Genomic DNA, 13000 nt, shown 5'->3' on the forward strand with positions numbered 1-13000 from the left:
GTGATGGTGTGCTGATCATCTTGCAGGTATCTATCCAAGTTTGATTAAGCCCCTAATTGAAGTTGGTTTAAATATGCAATTAGGGATGTATTAGGGTTTGGTTCAGGATTCAGAAATTCTGTAATGATTTTAATGGTATAGTTTTTACTACTAAATTGTACATAATGCATGTAATTCTCTCTACAATTTAAACATGTAAAATGTCTTTTTTTTTTAATTGTAATATTGGTGTGTAGGCAGCCATCTCAGGTTATTTTGCCTGGTCTTACTTCCAGAAAGAACCAGCACTTTACAATGGAACTGCTTTCAGACAGGCTATTGTTTATCCTACTTAATGTAATTGAAGAAGTTGTGACTTGGGTTAACCAGACTTGGATTTTTACTATGGAGCCCTGTTCTCATATCTACCACTAGGTGGGGAATGGGGGCATTCTTAGCAATGCAGGTGCCAGGCAGCTGTTACCTGGTTATCTTCCAATTGTTCTGCAGATTGGCTGCTGGGGGGAAAGAGGGGGGGGCTGATATCACTCCAACTTGCAGTGCAGCAGTAAAGAGCGACCAATGTTTATCAGAGTACAAATCACATGGCTTAGGGCACCTGGGAAACTGACAACATGTCTAACCCCATGTCAGATTTCAAAATAAATATTTAAAATATTAAAAAAATCTATTTGCTCTTTTGAAAAAATGGATTTCAGTGCAGGATTCTGCTGGAGCAGCACTATTAACTGATGCATTTTGTAAAAATATATTTTTCCATGACAGAATACCTTTAAAATCATATGACTTAACGTCATATGCACAAGGAAGTTGAATTTTTTTTCACCATGTACATAATGTGCAGTTCTCTTTAGCCCTCCTAGATTCAGCCAAATCTTTCATGAAGCATTCGCCATTCAGCCCAATCCCGAAATAATGGATTCGGTGCATCCCTATATGTAATTAAACAATCCAAATCTTTATTAAAAATAGAAAAACGCCCCTCCTATAAACTGTCAATAAGCCAAATTGTCCTCATTATAGTCACACGTACAAATGCAATAATGATACATGTACAAATATAACAATCTAGAATTTGGTTAATACAAAATAAATGACATATTAACCAGTTATAGACTACTACATAAAACAAAGGAATAAAGCCATGATGATGCTTATCTAGATCAAAAATACCAAGCTAAACCGTAACAAAGTGATCATATCATATGCTTTACAAATGTGTCTTGCCGTAATAGTGCTTCCTTCACTGGTGACTATGGAGCAGTTTCAGATAATGATTTGTTGGAGTAAAGCTCTGCTAGTATGCAACAGTTATTTTTTAGGCTTTTTGCTGTAGAAAACAATGTCAGAAGGGAATTTCTCTAGGACAGAGATCACTGGGCATATTATCCATTATACAATTAAAGATCTCCAAAATAAAATTATAATGAAGTCAAACAAAATGCTGATTTTTACTGATTGAAGAAAAATTAATTTTACCCTTTGAAGCAAGCACTAAAAGCACTTTTTTTGATTTAATTATAATTTTATTTTGGAGATAGCACCTTGTAGAAATCACTATAGCACTTTAAAACACACACCAGTTCAAAACACACACAGATTAGTGTTATAACACTTTGGTGACTGCACTGAATATTAACAATAATGCACTAGGTTCTGTTATTTGGTTTTTCCATAGCCTGTGGCGTTCATCTTTAATTGTATCTTGATTTGATGATCCAGTGGAGGAACTGTGAAAAAGATCGGCAAAGGAAAAAATTCAGAGGGTTTACTTTTCCTTTAAATCTTGCAAATATTTGTTGTTTTTTTGCAATTTTAACTCTGTTATATTATCCATTAGCTGCAGGAGGCAACAAAGAAAACGTAAGACCATAAGCACACTTTCATGGTACTCAACAGTTTAACTTAGCTACCGTTATAAATTTAAGGACTTTGTTTTGCTCCATCAGTTCGTTTTGTGGATAAAAATAGATAAATAAATATATCTTTTGTTGAAATAATGTTCTTTTTTAATGTACAGTTTGGTTCTGAGGATAATGATCGCTGTCTAACTGATGGGTTGGCTCGCCTCTCAGTGTTTTAGTATCTGTGCTCATTTTGTTAGGTGGAAACAGTTTTGGGCAAAATCAGCCTTTTGTCCTTGTAAAGCATAGCTTGTGATTTTATTTTTTTTAGCAATGATATGTCTGAGATTTTAAATATGCATATATCACCAAGAAGGATAAATCTGAACATTCTAGAGAGGGTAAGCATTAAAAAACCTTCAGCCATTATAGGCAGTGTCGGACTGGCCCGGCGGGACACCGGGAAAAAACCCGGTGGGCCCCGACCCTCGATGTTGAAAAAGCTTCCAGCGATGCGCATCGCCGCTTGCACATCGCCGCTTGCGCATGCGCATCGCCGCTTGCGCACCGAGAAGCGCCGCTCGCGCATGCGCATGGCGGCGTTCGAGCAGCGCAGAAGGGGGGGCGGGGGGCCCTGGACCAGCAGTCCCAGTGGGCCCCTGGACCAGCAGTCCCAGTGGGCCCTGGGCCCCCCAGTCCGACCCTGATTATAGGAGAAGGAAAAGGTTAATCACTGTGGGTTGTTAAATGTTAAAGGAACAGTAACATCAAAAAAATGAAAGTGTTTTAAAGTAATAAAAATATAATGCAGTATTGCTCTGCACTGGTACAAACTGCTGTGTTTGCCCCAGAAACATTACTATTGTTTATATAAAAAAAGCTGCTGTGTAGCAATGCGGGCAGCCATTCAAAGGAGAAAGGCTCAGATTACACAGCAGATAAGATCTGTAGAACATAATGGTGTTATCTGTTATCCATAATTTATCCTGTGCCATATAGTCTTTTTTCAATTTCCGCCATTTCTACACAGCAGTTTGTTTATATGAACTATAGTAGTGTTTCTGAAGCAAACAGATCAGTTTTTGAATACAGATCAGTTTTTTAAATAAAGTTTTGGAGTGGGTAATTGCATAATTATTATTATGCTTGAGTGACTTTTTGGAAAGTTTCTTTTTTTCTTTATTCACAGGAGAATGTTGCTCAGACTTCAGGAATCATAAAGCATGGCAGGTCTGCTGATGGCCTCGTTATGTATGGACAGCATAAGATGACTACAAGAAACAGATTTTAAATGAAGCATCTGGCAATCAGAACTCTCCTATTTTACTTCCCTTGAAAATTTAATTTTTTAAAAATATATAGTGTCAGTAAATCAGTTTTTATAAAAAAAAATGTATTGACAATATGCTGTGCCTTTAAAACTTAACTGCCTTGTGGAAAGCTTAATTTCCTGTAGACAAGCAAAACACTTCTACCCATGTGCGTACTAATTCCCTCTGGCTGTACTAATACAACACTGGCAATGTATGAAAGGTTGTTAATGTAAATAATGTTGCCTATTTAAGTAGCTGCATTTTTTGTATTATTTATGTGCCATTAGCTTTGAGAGGCTTTCTACATGTGTCTCTAACATATTCTTTACGCTATTTGCACTTTAGTGATGACAAATCCCACTCAGAGTTGCTGCTGAAAGTGCAAATGACTAAACCTCAGATATTAACACTGACAAAGGCTTTAATTATATGAGAAAGGGGTGCTGCAAAAATGGATCATTTGCCCCTTTTTCTGCATATTTATATAGATATATATTGGGTGCAAACTTGGTGAGCTTGCACTTTTTATCTGCTCCATTTTTCTCTGTCTAAAAACCTTGAGGGCATATTTAGGGGCTTATTTATTAAAGCTAGAGCCTCCGGGCTACAGAGACTTGAGAATTAATAAATCAGTTAGGGGCAGATTTACTAAGGGTCGAAGTGAATTTGCGGGAATTTTCGAAGTAAAAAAATTTGAAATTCACAGTAATTTTTTGGATACTTCGACCATCGAATAGGATACTACGACTTCTAATTTACTTTGATTCGAAGTAAAAATTGTTTGAATATTCGACCATTCGATAATTGAAGTACTGTCTCTTTAAAAAAACTTTGACTTCAATACTTTGCCAAATTAAACCTGCCGAAGTGCTATGTTAGCCTATATGGACCTTCTACAACCATTTTCTAAGTCTTTAGAGGTTGAAAATCCTTCGATCGATCGCTAAAATCGTTCGAACCGTTCGATTCAAACGCTTTAATCATTCGATCGAACGATTTTTATTCGACCGCAGGATTGCCAAAACTTTTGTTGAAAAAACGTCAAATTCAATATTCAAATTCGAAGTTTTTTAATTCGATGGTCAAATTCCGAAGTTTTTTTGTACTACGAAATTCGCCCCCTAGTGTTAAAATAGAGCCTGCAACAGTCCACCAGAGTGACCCAAACTCCATTCAGTGCCCTAAGAGGATTAAAACCCAGGACCCCAGTCTGCACCATGAATAACAGCAACAATGTGTGTCTAGTTTTGTCTACAAGGAGACCTCCCGTTATCTTCCAATAGCCGTCTTACTACATTTATTAAAGGTAAACTTTACCCCCAAAATCAATATTTAAGCAACAGATAGTTTAAATCAGATTAAGTGGCATATTAAAGAATCTTACCAAACTGGTATATATATTTAAGTAGATATACTTAATCTATATACATCTCTTGCCTTGAGCCACCATTTTGTGATGGCCTTTGTGCTGCCTCAGAGATCACCTGACTAGAAATTCTACAACTCTAAGGGGCAGATTTATCAAGGATCGAAATGAAAATTCGAATTTCAAGTTTATTTTAGTGTAATTTGACTAGGGAATATCATGTACTTTTAAGAATTCGACTATTTGCCATCTAAATCCTGCCGAATTGGTGTTTTAGCCTATGGGCGTCCTCCTACAATCAATTTGGAGTCATTGGTGGACTCTTGGAAAGAAAAAGTTTAGGTTTTTTTGTGAAAAAACTCAAATCGAATTCGATCGAATTTGATTTGAATTCAAGTTTGCAGGTCGATTCTATTCACCTGAATTTAAAAAATTAACATTTTTTTAAGAAATTAGATTTTAGAAGAGTTTTCAGAAACGCCCATTCTCAAAATTCGAGACCCTTGATAAATCTGCCCCTAATTGTAACAGGAAGAAATGTGGAAGCAAAAGACAGAACTCTGTCTGTTAATTGGCTCATCTGACCTAACATGTATGATTTGTTTGTGTGCGCCGTGAATCATACAATCCCAGGGACGGCCCTTTTTTTTTAAAAAAAATGGCAATTTTCTATTTATCATTACCCAATGCCACATACTACTAAAAAAGAATATTATTATGAAAATGGTTTATTTACATGAAGCAGGGTTTTACATATGAGCTGTTTTATGCAATATCTTTTTATAGAGACCTACATGGGTCAGGGGGTATCGTTTTCCTTTAAGAAAAAGCCTACTACTGTATATTCTCTAGCAGGTGACAACAAAAACAAGTCTACATAAGAGAAGCTTCCAGGAATCTTATTGTCTCATGAGATTAAATCAATTAAGGTTATTAAAAATCATCATCTAGATGATTATGATACATGACTCTGGTTTCCCTTAAAAAGTCAATTCATTAAAGTATAAGTGTTTCCAATCATCCTGGAAGTGTGCCCCTGCAGCCGTGAATCCATTCGGAATGTGAGTAAATAAATTCCTCCAGAAGGGAGTAATCCTACACGTCAAGGTTTTGGTTGATTCTGAAATAATTAGATTCACTCTTCCCATGCTTTCTGCACAGGCTGCTCCTATGGAAACAAACTGAGATCAGCATGTAAAGAAACCGCATTGGGCAGCCTTCTCTTATGCCTTGTGTGCTGGCACCAATTCTCTTTTGCTTTGCCCCTTTGTCTTTAGAATTGTGATTTAATCCATGTGTTTGAATACGATGGCTACATTTGTGCAGATGCTTTTGCAGTTATACATTTTGGGTGGCAACAAAGAGGCTTTGACTGATTCAGTATTCAATATATTTTTATGAAAAATATCTTATTCTGACAGTTGAGGGGGGCCCTAAAATGATTTTGCTGATAGGCCCGGGTAACTTTGCGTTGATAGTGATGGGAATTTATTTGCCAGGCATGGATTTGCAGTGGAAAATTCGCAGCGACAAAAAAATTGCTGTGCATCAAAATTGTCGCTCACATAAAAATTGATGAGTGTCAACATTTTTCAACACCCATTGACTTTAATGCATTTGGACAAAAGATTTGCACGTAAAACAAATTCGTGTCAAAATTGTCGCACATCAAAATTATTTTGACACCCGTTGACTTCAATGTGTTTCGCAAATTTTTTGGAGAAGCAAAGTGGATCAATTTGCCCATAACTACTCGTTACGCCACTGCTACCCTCCATGATATACATATTTCACACTTCGTGTAGTTTAATACTAGATAGTATATAACTATCACTATGCTAGAATCTGTGTCCGATACCCTGTCATAAAGGTAAGGGGTTGGATCTGCCCAAGAATAAAGTGAATTATGGGGAACTATCATATATTGCTTATTCTGCCTATAAAAGCCTTTTCTAAACAGAATTTACTATAGAGAGGATGAAACACCAAAAAGTGAAGATGAAGATAACACATTGAATGAATATCAATATCTTTCCTTTTTTGGGGGGATCCCTGCCCTCACAAATTCTGCTTTTAATGTGTATTTTGACATTTGATGCTGCTGTCAAAATAACCATTTTAGCAATTATGATTAATATTCTGCTTTATTCATATATTGAATAAACCCTTATAATAATCACTGTCGGTTTAATGAACAATCTTTGTATAGTGCTGCATAAAATTGTCGGAGCTACATAAGATTAAGAAGTATGATACTGTAATAGTAATGTACACCAGAACTGACCAGTCATTTAGTAAAGGGGGTACAACACAAAAAGAGCACAGTAGCAGACACCAAACTATTGTTACTGCAGGGCAGGCTTGGACTGGCAATCTGTGGCTGCTATATAGTCACTATATATTGGGCTGGTGTGGGGCTGTTTGGGCTGCTGTGTCACCTGTTTTGGCCTCTGTGTACCTGAAATGTCAGGACTTATTTTGAATCTCAGTCCAGACCTGCTGCAGGGTAGCATCATGGGCACAATATGCAGTGCTTTTATGCCATATTTCTGGCTATATCCCAATAAGAGGCATGATGAGGATAAAATGGCTATTTCACATTTTAGCAAATGTTCCTCTTTAAAATAAAAAATATTTTTTATTTACACTGCTTTAGAGTTAAAGTAATCTCAGTGTCACCATCTCTTTAAAAGAGCAGATCTGACAGATCCTACCTCATTTCTAGCTGTCATAATGTTAACTGCAAAGAAAAGAATATATTATATTTGCCTTGGGCACATCTTCTTTGTCTGATACGAAGTAACAGAAAGACGGGTGCAGCAGAACTGCAGACTAAATTGGCTGTGGGTATGTGCAAGTACTGTGTGCTTGTATATATATATATATATATATATATATATATATATATATATATATATATATATATATATATATATATATATACTCTGTATATTATGTATATGTGAGTGTGTGTTTGTACATGACAATATCTAGTATGTACATGTATGAGTGCATGAATGTTTGTATATGTGAGGATGTATGTATGGATGGATGTAACTGAATGTAAATTTCGGGCACACAAATAAACAAGTTAAATATATACAGGTGATTCACCCACTGTGCACATTAGCATGTTTGTATAAAAGCTCAGAATACATCAGTGTGGACTTGGATATAACCAGGGGGTTCAATCAAATCAAACCATTCAATCAAATATTAGACATTCACATTTTTTCTAAAAAAACCTCCCAGTCGAATTCTAAGTATATCCCAATTAAAAGAAAGTCTCATGAATTCAAACTTCGATTTTTGATAAATGGGCCTCTAAAGCTCCCCATAGACGCGACGATTCTTCTTGCCGAACGACCGATTTTAGGGAAGCCCGACCAATCCTTCGAAATTATCGTGCGGTTAGTGGGATTCGAATGATCGTACATCTTACGATTTTTCGGCCGACATCTGTCAGGAAATTGATCGGCCAGGTCTTTGTCGGTCCCACTGCAATCTATCAATGTTTGCAGGGCCAAGCAGACAGCTCCCTGGCAAATTGGTCTTTTTAGTTGATGGTAAATTCGTACGATCGTTCTGAGAAGATCGTGGTCTCACGATCATGATCTGTTCTTTTAAAAATCTCAACATCTATGGCCATCTTAAGAGTCAGAATATCACACCATTTCGATTGGAGGATGAAATGTGGGGGGATGCTCTAAAACAAGTACCTGATCTGACTATATCCATGAGAGATTGGTTCATCCTCAATAGAGTGTATAATACCCTGTACCGACTAACTTATTTGTACCCCACAGTCTCAGATGTTTGTCCCAAATGCAGAACCTTGCTAGGAACTTTCTTCCATGTATTTTGAGAATGTCCTGAAATTCAACCGTTTTGGGGGTGAAATGACTCAGTATATGGCTGAGGAGCTTAACCTGCCTGGCATACTCACTCCACTTCTCTGCATACTCTGTATAGTGACAAACTTCACTTTGGGCTCATATTTTAGAGTCTGCTATTTGCAATTGATGCATTATGCAAAAAAAGCGATACTATTACATTGGAAGTCTTATGCTGCCTATTCATTAACTTTTGGAAAAAGTTAATCAATGATTCACTTACTAGGCAGAAGCTAAGGTATATTTAGCCAGAGTTGTCCCAAAAAGTTTGATGCAATCCGGGGCACTTGGATGTTTATACTGTATGTGCTAGCATATGTATCCTTCAATCCTAACTCTTATGGTCCTTGAGACCCCTACTCTTTTCTTCCTAGCTCTACCTATCTTTGTCTTTTCTTTTTTATATTTATGTTGTAAAAAAAATAAAAAAAAATAAAAGCTTTAAAAAAATATCACACTTGCTCTATCCCTCTTCCAGCTTTTAAGCATAAAGTAGACTGGATCATGATAAACAAAAAACTCGCTAGCTTCCTAAATAACACTCATGATAAATTCTTAAAAATCTGGCAACCATGGCTGGATTACAGAGGCTGTGATTCCACTACTAGACAGTTGCTATCAATAGGACCTGCTCATTGAACCATGATACATGTATACTGACCGACATTACAAATCTAACCATTATGTGTCATATACCCAATGTAAGGAATAATGTATTGAAGTGTAGCCTTGTGTTACATATTTCTCCTTCTCTAAGAGCTCAGACCAGGACTTCATGACACAATGGTGCTATGTTTGTAAAGTTTGTTTTATCTTTTGTTTTATCCTTTGAGTAGACTTACTTATTATAATGCAATAACAAAATGTAAAAATCTACACATTACAAATATACCTCAAATAGACACAATATATCTTTGTATTACATGTTTAAAAATGCTATAAACATATTGTTTAAAAAAAATATCACACAGTTCCAGTGATCTTGCTACACTGGCCAGCATACAGTACATGACATAGGTAGGGAACTGTTCATTATATTATTCTCTGACAGACCAAATAACATAAAGATCCCTTATCCGGAAATCTCCAGGTCCTAAGCATTTTGTATGAAAGAATACCTGTACTCTGTTTCTAAGATTCTAGGATGGGCCATAATGCTTTACAAGTGGCTGTGTGCATTATATTGTTAGCTATACTGCAATGAACTGTGAACATCAGAGAAAATCTAGTTTTATACTAATCATCTGGAGTTTTTCTCAAGACATGAAGCGGATCCACTAACGTAGGATGAAGATGATAACAAAGCCCTACTATAAAATTAATTCTGTCTAAGCTTAGACAATGTTGCTTGTAAGAAGATGGCCAAGGATCGTAGGCGACAGTGAAGAGAGAGAAACTGGTACATGAACTACAGTAGATAAAACAGACATCCAGGAAGCAATCTTAGTAAAGAGCAAGGCCTGCTTGTAGGAATAACAATGGAAAATTGTGCCAAGATGGTAGATCAAACACACTCAAAGCCTGAAGAGGTCAAAAGTGTGTGTTAAAAAAATGTAATTCATTAAAGCACTCCTAAACAAATACATCCCAGGAGGCAATAAATACCTCCGATGCCTTATCACTTACAGTACATCTTCTCCGCGGCTAAGCAGACAATAGCAAAAGCTTGAAAAACACTGGTAAAAACCAGACTGGACAACCTGCTGATCATGGAAAGACTTTCTAGAATTGAAACCGGGCAGGTTAAATCTTATAATAAAATTTGGAGCCCCTGGCTAACCTACCGGAACATCTCTCACAGCTTGCTTACCCAATATTATATTAACATTCTCAGCATAGACAACATCCATATATGAACATCTAAAATAATCACACCCATGCACAGTATTTCCTTGATGTTTATTTTATTTTCAAATGTTTTAACAATGTTTTTTAATTATCTCTTTTAATTGTTATGTGGTTTAATAGAGCTAATTTCACAATCTGGGAAACCCCAGTAGATGCATCTTCATATTGTTACCCTTTTTGAAATGCAAAATTAATAATATAAATGAAAAAAAAAAACCTTACATTTAAATTCAACATTTTTTAAAATCTGAAAGTAAGGTTGTTTAAATATGCCTCTTCATATAAAGATCACCAGATTCTTTTTTCTTTTTAACTTTCCTTTAACTCAGTAAACAACACTTGAGATGATTTCTTCTGGCCACATATTATGATGATCAAGTTGTACTGCCATCAGCATAGCTAATTATGGCTCCCAGAGGCTGCTGGGAGTTGGAGTACAATAACATTATAAAGTGAGCTGAATGGACCCATCGCTGTATGCCTGTGTATGTATACAATGTGTTTTTCACTTTGTATTAACCACATTCCATTCTGTGAATTGAAAACATGGCTAGCTTGTTAGATGCGTGCTGGGATAAAAAGCACTTCACCTCCAATCATTCAATTCACTATCTGTAGCAATGGAAGTTTCATCTCCTCTACTGAGCCGGTACTGCAAAAATAAATCCTACGCCTATGAATAAAGATAGGTGCAAAGAAATATAAGACAAGGTAAATCCCTTTATAAATTGCAATATAAATTGCAACATTGATAAGAATGAATTTTTTAAAGGTTCACTTATTCTTTAAAGGACATATTTCTGCCAATACAATGCTGGGTTAGTAAGGGGAAACCAAATACTATATTTGTGCAGGGTAAGCCAAATCCTACCAGTACCCCATTAAGATGTAAACGGGCAGGGGCAGTTTTAGAGAGAGCATGTATTCATTTATATATAAGATGTGTAAAAACCATCATCCCATGTTTGACCATTTCACTGCAATTACCCATCAGGGCCAGTACATGGTTAGAAACTAGTCTATTCATTACAGGGATGGTTCACCTTTAACTTAACCTTTAGTATGTTATAGAATGGCTAATTCTAAGCAACTATTCAATTGGCTTTCATTTTTTCTTTTTCATAGTTTTTCAATTATTTACCTTCATCTTCTGAAGCAGCATTCAAATGGGGGTCACTGACCCCATCTAAAAACATATGTTCTGTGAGACTACAAATATATTGTTACTTTTTATTACTCATCTTTCTATTCAGGGCCTCTCCTTTTCATATTCCTGTCTCTTATTCAAATCAATGCATGGTTACTAAGTTTATTTGTACCTTAGCAACCAGATTGCTGAAATTGCTGAATAAAAAAAAAGTTCAGTAACTCAAACAGCACAAATAATAAAAAATTAAAACCAATAGCAATTTGTCTCAGAATATCACTGTCTACATAATACTAAAAAAGAATTTAAAGATGAATAACTCCTTTAAGAAGCCAGCTAATTCTAATCTTGTGTAAGGACCTTCTGTACCTAAGTATAAGAAGCTTCTATATTAGGATTCAGTGATTGTGATGAGTGAAATTTTTTCACCAGGTACATATTTGCGGTGAAATTCCACATTTTCTTCTCTAGGAAGAATCTGTACAAAAGAACAGACATGGGATTATAGGTCAGGCATATTAAGCCAGCCATACACAGGCAGATCTATAAAATAAATGTAATGCCATAGTAAACTCAGTGGCACCATCTCTCTGTGAGCTTTACCCAAATAATATGCTCCAGATGAGACCTTAAATCCCAGGGGTTGAGCCCTCGTAACAGTGTAGAGGCAGGGTGCTGTACAACTGTAATTTAATGCTGTGTATAATAATTGGGTGCCAATGGTTCTCGCAACTTAAAGGAGAAAAATACCCTTCATAAAAAAACCTGACCCCCCCAACATAGCTACCCCCTGGGCAAATGTCCCTAAATCTTTACTTACCCCTCCATGCAGTTCTGTCCAGCGGAGTTCACAGCAGCCATCTTCTTCTCTTCGGTAATCTTTGGAATGAGACCGGTGAAGAGACGCATGCACAGTTGGAACAATTTTCTGTTTCGCGACAACTACGCATACGTTGAAACTCGCGAAAATTGCCGAAGTGCCAGTCTGATTCAGAAGATTACCAAAGCGGCTGAAGATGGTGCCCCTGATGGGAGTGCATCGGCTTTTCTCTAGAACACAGGCCGAGAATATATGATAATGGTACCTCTTGTTAAAAAACCTTGGACAAAGCGCATTTGTCTTTCAACAATACTAAGGTTATTTAATATAAAATTACATGACTAGCGAACATGGATTGGCCAGCAGACTTGCACATGTGTCTGTCACTGAGATTATTCACTGGTGGATGGGACATTTTTTTAGAAACTGGACAGCTAAGCCTAAATTAAAATGAATGCAGAGTTCAGGGCACTATGAAGAAACAGTGCAGGAAAGTTAACAACCTATGCTAATGTCAGACCCGGCATAATGATATTACGACATATGTGAGTCTCATTGAAACCTCCTGTCACTATTGGTAAAGGTAATTTATGCCCAAAAAACATTGTTAGAATTGAAACCACTTGTAGCAGCTGGGGCTGGCAGTGGCATTTTAAAGAAATGACAAGTGACACTTTAAAGTTTAAACATGTCAGCAGAGAGGAAGAGGAAATATATATATATATATATATATATATATATATATATATATATATATATATATATACTG

This window comes from Xenopus laevis, chromosome 8L, assembly GCF_017654675.1.
Source record: "Xenopus laevis strain J_2021 chromosome 8L, Xenopus_laevis_v10.1, whole genome shotgun sequence".
Classification (NCBI taxonomy): Eukaryota; Metazoa; Chordata; class Amphibia; order Anura; family Pipidae; genus Xenopus; species Xenopus laevis.